The sequence below is a fragment of the Mustela erminea genome, chromosome 4, assembly GCF_009829155.1.
Source record: "Mustela erminea isolate mMusErm1 chromosome 4, mMusErm1.Pri, whole genome shotgun sequence".
Lineage (NCBI taxonomy): Eukaryota > Metazoa > Chordata > Mammalia > Carnivora > Mustelidae > Mustela > Mustela erminea.
In genome coordinates this window covers 118,675,432-118,688,493 of record NC_045617.1, presented here as the reverse complement: position 1 = coordinate 118,688,493, position 13,062 = coordinate 118,675,432, and the positions used below count along the sequence as shown (strand labels likewise).

Genomic DNA, 13,062 nt, shown 5'->3' with positions numbered 1-13,062 from the left:
TCAGTTCATAGGCTCCCCAGCTCCCACAGGGTGCCCTGATGCCTATCCTCGCAGTCCCAGTTCAAGAGCTCCCAGGAAAGCCATTCTAACAAGCTGCTTCAAGCAAAGTGACCCAAGGAGCTCTGAAGGGGTCGGGGGGTCTTGGAGAACCTTCCTGTCTCTCCTCCTCTGGCCCACTGCCACCTGGCTGGCTCCTGGAGGCGGGGCCAGGGGCCTATCCCTTGAGCTCATTCCCCCACGAGAAGCCCAGCCCCCATGCCTGCGGAAGCATCCAGAACACAGAGTCAGTACCTTGAGGGCCCGATTCACACCCAGACTGTGCGGCTCACAGAAACCCTGGGAGTACTTCAGACTTCACCCAGCCAGTTCCCGGCTTTAGGCATGTGTCCACTGCTGGTGGGAGACAGGTGTCATCCGTGCGCTGAAATGCCACCTGACTTCCTGGTACGAAAGCACTTGGGGACCACTGTTGCTGTTATCAGCAGCCGTGGATAGATGAGGACTCTAGAGAGGAGAAGGAGCTTGCCCAAAACCACACAGTCCCCTGCCCCTACTGTGACACAGAGCAGGGAGCCTCCCAGGATTAAGAACCCCAGTGCCCCAGGTGGCAGAGTCAGGACTCAGCTGATAGAAAAGCAGGAGGGATTACTCTTAATGAAGCCGATCCTTTATCTAAGACTGTCCATCTCCTCTGGGCCTTCGCAAGGGTCTTTGCCCAGCTCCACCCCAAATAGGAACCAAGCAATGCCTAAAACCATCTACCTCAGTTGGGTACCTGGCTGCTGCCCCTGGACCTCCGGATGGCCTCCGCCCATGCTAGGGTCACCTGATGCCCCTATACAGACTCCATGTGCGTCAGTGGGAGGTCCACACCTTCCCCCGGCCCCACCAGGAGAAATGCCAACACTCAGCCTCACTCAAGAAGGAGCCTCTACCCTTGGGCAGGGAGGGGGCAACCAGGGAAGGCTGCCCAAAGGCGGTGACCCTGAGCTGACTCTAAGGGCAGAGGCATATGCAGCCAGATGGAGGTCATTCTGGGGAGAAACAAGATACACCCCCTAGAAGGGAGGTTGTTCTGTGCCAGGACCTGCGACGCCTAGGGCGACACGACACACACACACACTCATAGCCCTGTCCCCAGGAAGCAGACCCCTTGGTTCTCCATAGCTGGCTAAGCAGCCGTGGCCCTCCGGCCCGGCCCCTGACCAGAACCCACCTCCCTTACTTTCTGCCTTTTGCAGGTTGACCAAGCTCCTTGGCTCTCTCCTAAGGCACCAAAGAAGTCCCAAGCCCTAGAGAAGACCAAGGGAGGAGAGAGAAGGAGGGAGGATCCTTCGCAGGGCTGGCCTCTCCAGACTGGGGTCCCACAGAGAGAGCCAAGGGGAGACAATCCGCTTCCCACAGCGCTGGCCTTGCTCTAATGGCGGCTGGGCAGACATTCAGCTCCTGGCTAAACCCTCCATATGGTTCCTTTCCAGTTAGAAAGTGGGCCAATTGTGACATTTCCCCCCATCTGGAGAGACAGATGGACAAGGGGAGGCGGCTGGACAGGGGGTGAGGGCAAGCCACCTGGCTCCAGGACAGGAGGGAAGCAGGGGTAGAAGGAGGGAAGCAGGGAATGGGAGTCAAGTGTCCTCAACAGGGCAGAAACTTGCAGATTAAGTGTTCTTTCTGGGCCATGCCCCCCCAGGAGGATCTGCGGGATGGTCCCACCTGACAGCCCAGAGCAGATCTTTTTTTTTATTAAGATTTTAATTATTTATTTGACAGAGAGAGAGAGAAAGACACACCGAGAGAGGGAACACAAGCAGGGGGAGTGGGAGAGGGGGAAACAGGCTTTCCGCTGAGTAGGGAGCCCGATGCAGGGCTTGATCCCAGGACCCTGGGATCATGACCCGAGCCAAAGGCAGATGCATAATGACTAAGCCACCCCAGCGCCCCCAGACCAGGGCAGATCTTGCCTGCTTCGTTTCTCTGGAGGAAGAAGAACTAAGCGACCACAGCGCCATCATCTAGAATGTGAGTGAGCCTCGAGGTACTTCAGACAGGAGTATGGTCTGAGCAGGACACCCTTACAACCACAAGAGAGGGTGGCAACGGGAGAGGAGTTTGGGGATTTCTGCAGAGATCGAAAATACCAGCTAATATTCAGGAAGCATCTAATGTGTGTTGAAACTTATTCTGCAAATTTTACATGGCTTCGTTCTACTGGGGTGTCATCAGCACATTTCTAATTTCTAGATGAAGAAACTGAGGCACAGAGAGGTTAAGGGGTTTCCCAAGGTCACACAGACAGCCAAGGGGTAGGGTGGAGGTTTAAACACAGGCCACCTGGCTCCCTCAACCACCCCCACAGCCAGTCTATTGTGTCACGGCTCAGGCTATACGAGGAAAGGGTTGGGGGCCAAGGTCAGAGGAACACCTGCAGCCTGTAGACAGGGACACGTCTGGGCCTGCTCTGGAGGAAGTGCCCACTGCTGTCACCACCCTGAGGTGAGAAACCAAGGTTCTACAGGGTCCCTGTGCTGCCCAGGTGTCAGACTGGCTGCTCCAGGGACCCCAGAACTGAAAGTAAGCAGCTGGCTCACCAGGGGCTCTGCCAGCATGACACGAGCTCCCAGCCCTGAGTGGTACAACATCTCCTTCATCTGCCCTCCTGGCCCCTCGCTGGAGCGGGAGAAGACCGGAGGAGCCCCAGAGGGACCCAGGGAGTCCTCACACCCCCCCGGGGCAGCTGCTAATAGCCCCATCTTACAGATGAGCGCTGAGGCTCACAGAAGTCACACAGCCTGTAAGCGGGACTGCAATCTGTGTCCAGACCCTCTCTCAGGCAGAGAAAGAAAAGGCCTGGGTTACAGGGTCCCTGCAGACCCCGACTTCCTGCAGCCCTTCCCCCCCAAAAGACCCCAAGCACATGCCAAGCCCCCAGCCCTCTTGTCTGCCCATGCCCCCTACCCCCGCTCCCGCTAATGCTCCCCTGGGATTCCTTCTTCAAATCTCTGTACCATGGCGAGCACCCTTCTCCACACCCTTATTCCTTCCGCCTGCCCCCTGGCCTCTCTCTTTGGATAAAATATGAACCCATGAGTCCATACAGACAATAAACAGAATTAAATTAAACCCAAGCAACAAGAAACGAGCACACTCCCTATCTCTGCTCAGAAGCTAGAACCTTCTACCTCTCCCAGACTCCAGGCACAGGATCTTAAGAAGGCCAGGGACATGGAAGAGACCAGGGTTCCCCCAAAGCCCCCCTTAGCAAGCTCCTCACTCCACACTCCAGCCTCCCAGCCCTCCCCGATGAGCACCCAGCTGCCAGCTACGTACGACAGCTCTGCGGTCCACCAGTCACTGTGTCTACTCGCAGGGCCATGGGCACGAAGCCACAACCACTTGCCAAGCCCATCTGAGCACATGGAGGCGTAGGGACCTCAGAGACCTCCGGGCCTAAGCTGGGCAGAGAGTGAGGAGAAGGAGGCCAGAGAGGAGCAGCACTCTGTCCAGGGGCACTCAGCCGCTGGGGTGCAGAGCCCACCTCCTGCTGAGGTTTCAAATCCTGGCCAGCCCTCTGTGGCTTCCTGCCTGCTTTTGTCACTGCATCAGCAGAGCCACCCTGACTAAACCAGCATGGAATGCTGGGGCAGCCCTTTCACCTCCCTGGGCCCCACCTCCCTTCCCCCTCCATCCCCCAGCCCTGCAGTGGGTGTCCAGGCCACCCCCAGAGGTGAAGACCCAAAGCCCTGCCCTCTCTCCACACCTTCCCCTCCCATTGGTCAAAACAGACCCTTCTCGGTCCGTCCCTTAAGGCCCTGCAACTGTTCCCAGAAAGCTGGACAAGTCAGGGGGGAGCAGCCACTGAACACTTTGGAGACCACATGGTAACATCTAACAAAGTGGGGTGTGCCAGCACATCCCGTTCAGCATTCCTCCCACAGGAACGCACACTGGGACCCAGGAGCCCCACACAGACAGGCCCTGCGGCGCTGTCTGAAACAGCAAACATGCGGAAAGTATCTAAATATTGTACAGCAGAAGAATGGATATACTGTGGTGTTTGTACAATGGAAAGAAAACAGCTCTCATGTATTGGCACAATAACATCTGGAGGACTGGAAGTTGATTGAAAAGGCAAATCTCCATGTGATCTGTCCCGTTTATAAGGAAATCAAAGACCACATGTGATAAGACTCAGCATACACGAAGACACACATCTTTAGGAGCAAAAGCTAAGTGAAAGCAGGAGCTTCTGTCTGTCGCACTCACTGCAACTTCCCCAGTGCCTGGAACAGTGCCTGGCATACAGTCAGTGCTCAATAAATGCGCACTGAATGACTAAGCAAGTCCACGAAAGGAATCCTCTGAACCACCTTCAGTTGCGGTTGCCTCAAGGAAAGGAAGCAAAAGAACCAGACCGAGAAGGGCTCCATGGAGGAGCTCCATGCCCTCCATGAAGGGCAGCATGGAGGTTGGCTTCCAGACAATCCACATTATATTTCTCCAAATAATAATCAGAAGCAAATACAGCAAAATGTGAATGCTTAGTAAACATGGACCCCAGAACCCAAACCAGACAAAACTTTCAGACAGAAGCAGCAGTGATGGGATGGCGTTCTAGTCTTCATGTGTGCTGCCTGATGGAGAACACACATGGACACACCCCAGTCTCCTTTTCCGTCTGTGAAATGGAGCCCTTCAGCCACTCTCAGCCCAGTGGCCTCCACTGAGTACTCCACAGTGCGCTGGAGTGGAAGGGAGTGGGGTGCCCGCCATCCTTCTGGCTCCTGAAATCCTATCTTCCCCTCAGGCCCCTGCCTTGACTTGAATGTGACATATAGACTCCACTAGCAAAACTTGATCCTGGTTTCCTGTTGTATTTTGTGGTCTCTGAGCCCTTTCCATTTGCGGTCTGATGACCTTTCCCAGTGTTCTCCAGGTCTAGCCGGTGCTCCTGTGTCTGCCTCCAACTGCACTCCCCAAGGGCAAGGCCAGGTCTGTACGTTTGCACATTCATTCACTCGGGCATGCGTTCATTTGAGATGTGCCCTGCTCAGTTCCTGGCACAATCAGATGCTGAGAAATGGTAACAAGGAAGATCCCTGCCTTGGAGCTTATGCGCTGTTGGGAAAGGCAAGGCCAGAAAAGAGAGCGATCCGCCAGAGGAGGAAAGCAAGGGGCCAGCCTCCTGGACAGCAGACGCATACAGTAGCAGGGGACGGCCCCTCAGGTGCCGGGCCCACTGCCTGCTTCTCCGTGCTTCCCCACACACCCACCAACACACCCTGCCTACGTGCAATTTCCCTTCATGGAGTCAACAGAGGTTTACTGAGCTCGTTAGGTGCCTGGAAAGTTCCAGATGCTAAGATCAAACTGTGAGGAGGCCAGACCCCTACCCCCAGACAACCTACTGGAGGCAGGGCAGAGGAGGAAAGCAGCAGGGTGACGTGAGGGCGGGAGAAGGGGGCTGTAGCCACTCATTCCACCCCTTGTGTCCTAGAGGACTCATAGGCTCAGGCCAGGCCTGCAGCTTGAGAGGCAGAGGCAGCTTTGGACTCGGGGCTCTGACTTTTTCCCAGGAGCTGCCGCCTTGCCCAAGAGCCAGGAATTGAAAACATTTTGGACCTGTAAGTCCCACCCTCAAGTGCACGCCCGCTGCTGAAATGACCTCGTTTTTCTGTCCTCTGTTGGCCGGGAGGGTGTGTGCCTGGCTCCCTCCATGAGCCCGAATGATCGGGGGAGCCTGTCTGAGGATGGGGATGGGGATGCGGAAACCGACAGGCATGAAGGGACCCCCAGAGGGATTCGGTCCGCCAACCCCCTCCCCTTGAAGGGTCTCCTAAGCCCCTGGGGACTAGGGTTTGCACATATGCACCTGCACTCAGCCTCTTCCTCCTCCCCACACCTCCCTGTCCCCCACCAGATGACTCTCCCCACTCTACCTGTCTAAATAAGCCTTCCCCACCATCCTGCCACCCCCTCCAAGCAAGCCCCAGATCCCCGGCCTTCGCAGCACCTCCGCTGTGCCCACCCTGGCAGCCAGGACAGGCAGGGAGAGAAGGCCTCCTACCAGAGCAGCTGGCTTTCAGCCATGCCCACTGTCACGTAGGGGACAGTCAAAGGACCTGGGCTCTCTGGTTCCTCCCCAGGGATCTCACCCTCCAGTCTTGGGCATCTGTCTCCCAGTCCTATCCTCATTCTCTCACGCACCAGGAAATGTACCCTCGCCAGGCCCTGAGGAAGGAGCTAAGCAGTCAGCACACAGGCGAGGCGGGGTGGGGGGGCAGAGCGGCCAGGATAGAGCGCCGTGTTCATGGCTCCCCAGGAGGTCCCTACATCCACCAGTTTTCTTTCCAGCACCCAGGGCCCGAGGATCGCACTCTGCAACCCGGGTGCTGGGCTCCAGACCAGGAAGGAGGAATTTCCCTGTGGCAGAAGTGCGCAGGTGCTCGGGAAGGCCTGTCGCCGTCACAGCGCAGGCCAGCAGCCACGGGGGCCAAGCACATACATATAGGCTCCTAGCACATACGGGCTCCTCTTCTCTTTCTTTTTCTCTTTGCCTTCCTTTTTTCTTTTCTTTTCTTTTTTCTTTCTTTCTTTTTTTTTTTTTGTCCTTTTAAATTTAAAAAGGGGGGGAAACAAAAGATAAATCCTGGGAAATCAAGTCGAAAAATCTACATTATGGCAAAAAGTGAAGACAGCAAATTGCAACACGGAGAGAAAGCTGGGGAGAGTTAGATGAGCCAAGGGGGACCCCCAGGCTCCCACAGGTTCCCAGCAGAGAGGGAGGTGAGGGGAAGGCTGGGAGTTCCCCTGGACCATATGGGGACACACGCACGCACACACACATACACGCACGCACACGCGCCCCTGCTCTCCTTTCCTCCCCGCCTTCCCTCCTGATCCAAAAGCCAGGCTCTCTTCCCAGATCTGCTCTCAGGAAAGGGACCTACTCAGAGGGGCAGTAACTAACCCAATGCCACTTTTGTTTTCAGGCAGCAGAGCTATGGCTGGAGGGGGCTTTGGGGTGGGGACATGAGGCCAGGCTCAGAGAGAATGCCCCTGACCCGTGGCTTTTGTCGGGTAAGAAAGGCTGGGGGGAGACAGAGTGAGAGTGGGCCCAGACTCCAACCAGCTCTGGTTCCAGCTGGGTCTGGGGCTCCACAGGAAGCTCAAGGCCTGGGGAGGAGGGAGAGTGGGGGGAAGGCAGCAGCTCAGGCCTGGTTCACGGCCACTGTCCCTTTCTGTTCCTGCTCCCGGACCTACTCCCCACTATCCAGTCTCCACTCCAACCTCCATCTGACACACAGCTCCCTGCCTGCAACCTTCCGTGGTTCAGTGTGTGTGTGTGTGAGAGAGAGAGAGAAAGGGACAGGGTCAGGGACTCCTCCCATGTTTGCAACATCCAGTCTTCCCCAGGTCCCTATGAGAACGTGCCATCTGACCATGTCTGCCCCCTCCATGGGCCTTTGCAGAGGCTGCTCCCCCAGCCAGGAGGGACCTGCCTGATGCTGCCCTTCCTCCCTGGGCCTTGGTTATCTCCTTAGTGTCTGCATCTCTGCTCAGACCCTCAGGGGGCCCAGCACTCGTGCTGCACCTGCTTGAACAACGAGCCCTGATTCATCCTTGCTGCATGAACGAGCCACTGAGTACCCACCTGGTGGGGATGGAAGGGGTTAGAGGCAGAGACTCAGTGGGAGTCCAAGGGGGGTACTTGCAAAGGCTCAAACCCTTCTACCTCCTCCAGGAACTCCCTGAGCCCTGCAACCTCTGTGACTTCCCCTCAAAGCCATCCCCTGGTCATGCTGAGGGCTCAGACCTCTGTACGCACACGCACTGGGCACCCACTTTGCACCTGGCACCAACTCCATGCCAGGCTCTGGGCTACAAAGCTAATCCACTCACCACACCTGCCCTTACAGGACACACTCGTGAGCTCTGCACACACGTGGGGTGGACACCACACACACCCGGACATCTCTCGGTCCCACCCTGCCTTGAGATTCTACTTCTCCACCTAGATGCAAACTCCTTGCTCTGAGTGCTTTGGAAATACATGTGCAAAAGAACAAGGGAAGGGGCGCCCGGTGCAGACTTGGTTGGTGAAGCACGCAACTCTTGATCTTGGGGTCGTGAGTTCAAGTCCCTCGTTGGGGACAGAGTTTATGTTTAGAAAAACCAAGAAGAAGAAGAAGTGAAGACAAGTATAAAACAGCCATGCAGGGGTGCCTGGGTGGCTCAGAGGGTTGAGCCTCTGCCTTCAGCTCTGTTCATGATCTCAGGGTCCTGGGATTGAGCCCCGCATTGGGCTCTCTGCTCAGCGGAGAGCCTACTTCCCCCTCTCTCTCTGCCTGCCTGCTTGTGATCTCTCACTCTCTCTCTCTCTGTCAAATAAATAAACAAACAAACAAACAAACAAACAGCCATGCAAACTGACAGGTCCTCAGAGTCTAAAGTTGCCAGGGCCAACAGAGAAGAACCGAAACTAGAATATTCACCCTCCCCACTGACTCCAGCCCCGCGGAGGTAGTAAGCCCACTGTGGGAGAGGTGGCTGGAAGACCCAGGAAGACCAGGAAGGCCCAGGTACCAAGGGACAATGAGGAGAAGACAGTCCCCTGGTTTCCCGCCTGCAGATGCTTCCCTATCAAATTCCATGGAAGGTGTGTGCAAAACATGAATACTGCACCTGCGTTCAGCTCCCTCCACCCCTCCGCCTTGACCCAGAGCATGCTGGCTCCACGGCTCACTCACTGTGTGACTTTGGACAAGTCACTTAACCTCTCTGAGCATCAGACTTTCCAACCACAAAATGAAAAAGGACTTAAAGAAGCCGCGTGTGGTGGAGTTGGAGGGAGGATCAAGAATGGTGGAGTCTGTGAAGGCCGGGTCTGCCTTCTGGAGCCACGGCCTCTGCGGAACAGGTGAGGCCAGCGAGGGCAAGAGCTGCTCACGCAGGAGGGCAGGAGTAGGGAAGATAGAGACCTCTTCGCTCGGCCCAGGCCAGGACCCAGTGCCCCGGTGAGGTACGTTCTAGGGACCAAGGGCACTGTGCTAACCCAGGAACTGTCCCCAGAGACAGGGTGCTGGGCGGAAGCCAGGGTCAAAGCAGGGAGGCCCAGGGACTCTCCTGGGCAGAAGGGCAGAACATGCAATTTCCCTTCCTGAAGAGTCTCAGCACCTCCCACCACTCCCAGCCACGCCCTCCCAACACACACACACATACACACGCGTGTGCACGTGTGTGCATGCGACAACACAAACACTCTCACATCCCGTATCACAATCTCACACAACCTGATGACAGCCACGTGCAGCCTCATGGCCACCAGGACCCACACCTGGCCACATACAGTCCCACTCGCACAATCCCACACAGCCACACAAGCTCCCACAGCAACTGCACGGCCTCACATGACCACTCGCGGCACCCGGCCCCCCACAGTCACACAGCCACAGAGCTGGGCACACCGGCATGTGAGCTGTTGTGTCCGCACCTCCTCGAAGCTGCCAGGCTGGCCGGACCACACCTGAGCAAGAATCATGCCTCCCCTTTGCTATGGTTCAGAGTGAGGCCTGGCTAGGGAGTTCCATGGGGGGTGGGTTAGTGACTGACAACAGGGTCCAGCACCCCCATCATCCAACAACCATTTACCAAGCTGCTTCAGTGACCCCTCGGCCGAGGGAAATCCTGTCTTCCTGCTGAAACCCTCTCCCTCTGCCTCCACTCCCAGCCAGCCGTGCCCCTGTGGAGAACAGGGCCGGCTCTGGGGGTGCAGGGGTCACAAGCATCAGAGAGCTGGGGCACAGCGGGGCCCATGTCCCACTTCAACCACTTACTTGCTTCGTGATAAAAGCTCCTTTGCCCAACCTCTCCAAATGTCCATTTCTGCCATTTCTGCGTCTGTAACACAGGATGGCGTTACCCCCCACCCCCTGATGCACAGGGCTGTTGTGAGGATGGAAGGTCCACCCCCAGGGGATATCTGGGGGAGGGGGAGGGCGCAGGTTTGGGGGGACTCAGCAGTGCCTCTGAACTGAGCGCTGCTGTCCCAGGCCATTGGGCAGTGGCAGCCTTCTTCGGAGCTGCATTATTCATGGCGCTCAGCTCTGAGCAGAGGGAAATTTGCTGAGTGATCGACCTAATATCTTAACACAAACCCATTTAGGCAAAACACCTTTGAAGCGAGAACGGCAGAAAAAAAAAAAAAAATAGAAAAGGAAGCAAAGAGGTTTGGAGGCAGGTGGTGGCAAGAGGCTGTTTCCTACCTGCCCCCACCCAACACACTCCCCGCCCCCCAGGAGACCCCCCGCCCCGACCCAGCACCCCCACCCCTCCCACCCCAGCCCGCACCTTTCTCCGGACTCTCAGTGGCCAGAACTTGCATCCTTTGATTGAAGGAATTCTACTTACCTCTCAGATTTGACTCACATAGAAGGCTCACATAGAAAGGCAGGGGTCAGCCGGACCCAGGACGACGGGGTGTTAGCTCTGAGTCCTCTGCCGAGCAGCCCGTCACAGAACAAGACCACCAGCTCCAGGGATGCCCCTGCTTCCTCGGCCTCAAACTCCACACTCTACCGCATCAGGACCTCTTTCTCCAAGTCAGCTAGGCTGTTCCCACCCTCAGTCCCTCTGCCAGAAATACCCTTCCCTCCTCCTCTTGCCCCTGGAAACATGCCAGATCTCTGCCCCAGCCAGAACTCATGACGCCCACTTAGGCTCCTCTGCCTAGGCTGGGCCCCTTCCGTAACTGCCCTGCTTCAGGGCAGAAGGCCTCCCCCCTCCGCCATGTCTTAGCTGGGTGACCTTGGACCAGTTACTCACCTCTCTGGGTCTCATCTCCCTATACTACAGTTGAAGAATATGTGGGTGCAGGTTAAGGTTCTCTGAACACTGCCAGGTGCATACGCACTCAGTAAGAGTTTGCTACTGTGATATTATTGTCAGTTTCCCCCATCAGTCCCTAAGCCCCTTTAAGGGGAGACTGCGTCTCTCCTGTCTAACTTCCCCATTTCCAACAGAGTGCCAAGCACACAGTAGGCACTAATCTGCATTGGTTTAACAGAGCCTCATTTCCCACATGTTGTGTGCCTGGCCTCCTCACACCAGACACCTTGAGAAGAGGAGCCAGTGAGGGGCTGGTGGCAGGGACCCCTGCGCAGGGGTGTGAAGAAGATGACCTCTGGCCAGCTCCACCCCCAGTGCAGGGACGGAGTCTCAGCTGGGCAGGGAGGGGCCGAAGCCAGGGGCCTGCTGCTGGGCCTGCGGTTTGGCGGGGGAGGAACGGACGGCTGCAGGCCGGGATAAAATATTTAGGAGCCCACATCCCCAGGAAGTGGAAACTGACAAGCAAAATGAAATGTTGAGATGTAATTACCCAGGCAGGCCAAGCATGTCTCCCCGCCGGCGGCGGGCTCAGCACCGCCCCCCCTCACCTGCCACAAGCAGGCACTGGGTAATGAAGTCCTCCCGGACCCTCTCCCACACCAGTCCTCGCCCCCTCCACTTCAGGCCAGGCCAGCAGGAGGCGTGGCAGAACAGGAGGTCGTGCAGCGAACGTGGGGGGGGCCTGGGTCCAGCTCTGGCACTGAACTATCCCAGCAATCCCATCGCCCCACTGGGCCTCAGCTTCCTCAGCCAGAAAATGGGGCCGCTGAGCCACGCCTGGGAAGGAGGACCCAGACAGCAGATGTGCACGTGCTTCATTAACTGGCTTTGGTAAAGGACGGCGGAAGGACAGCAGTAAGGACACCAGCGGACACCAGCCTGACCCAGCATGCCATGAGAGGCTTTCTTGAGGTGCTGGGCAGCCCAGGACTCAGGTTAGTAGAGGCTGATGGATAAAGGTCTGGGGCTGAGACCCCGATGTGGGCCCTGAGCTGCAGTGTCCACCTCACCCCAAAAAACTGTCCCGGGCTCTCCCAACACTGTAAGACCACAGCTTGGAGCAGAAAGACAGGGACCTGGACAGGGACTCCAGGCCTAGATCCAGGGAACAGCCTTGAGTGGGTCTCAGGAGGGCATCCAGGAGCAAGGGAGCTGGGGGACAGATGCTCAACCAACCCTCACCCCACAGAGCAGAGTTGAGGGAGGGAGTGCTCCTTTTTTATTGAAACCAGCACCCAGAGAGGGACCATGATCAGCCTAAGGCAGTCCACACACCCACACTGCCTGGGCCCCTCTCCAGGCTGGCTTGGCACTCCTGGGCAGGTCCAGCCTCATCCCTCAGCCACAACCCACTGCACACCCCCATTCCTGTCAACACCATCTTACCAGACCAGAGCCCCACACCTCTGCACAAAACTCAGCCTGCCCAGCGTGGCCCCTGGTCTTTCCACCAAAACTCCAGTCCCGTTCCACTACTCCCCTGCCTCAGTGGCTCTCACCTCCCTCAAGGCAAAGTCCAAATTCCTCACCCCAGTCCCACCTGAGGCCCTGCACCCTCGTCACGCATCTCTCCACACCTCCAACAGCTCCTACAGTTTCGGATACACTGGGTACCCCTATCTTCCTGCCTTTGCTCAGACTCTCCTCTCCGCCTTTGTGCCCAATTCCCCTTCCCAGACCCCTCCTTCCTCAAGTCAGCACCTGTCCATTCTTGAGGATTCAGTACATGGCCCACTCTTCCAGGAAGCCTTCGTGGGTCTCCCCAGGCTCCTTCTCCCTTGGGCACCTATAGCAATCCCAACATCTCAATCACTGAACCTAACACAGTGAATGAAAATTAGGGGGGATGGCCGCTGCGGGGCTCAGAGCATTCACTGAATGAGCAACGTAAGTCATAAGCACCAGGCACTGTCCTAGACACTATGGGTACAGTTAGTAATAGAATAATTCAGAATCCTGCCCTCATGGACCTGGTAGTCATTTGCAAAGCAGACAACAAATGCTGAGGAATGTACTAATTAATTTATTAAGAGTTGGTCTACAGGTGCCTGGGTGGCTCAGTAGGTGAAGCACCTGCCTTCGACTCAGGTCATGATCCCAGGGTCGTGGGATGGAGCCCCACATCAGCCTCTCTGCTCAGTGGAAAGCCTGCTTCTCCCTCTCCCTCTGCCTGCTTCT

At 56.8% G+C, this 13,062-nt stretch overlaps 1 protein-coding gene across 6 annotated transcripts in view; it reads right to left on the bottom strand.

Annotated features, from left to right (window-relative positions):
- The window catches only part of GRM4 (glutamate metabotropic receptor 4), a 117,386-nt gene that overhangs the window by 36,496 nt on the left and 67,828 nt on the right, over nucleotides 1-13,062 (bottom strand). The gene's annotated exons all lie outside the window — the stretch shown is intronic.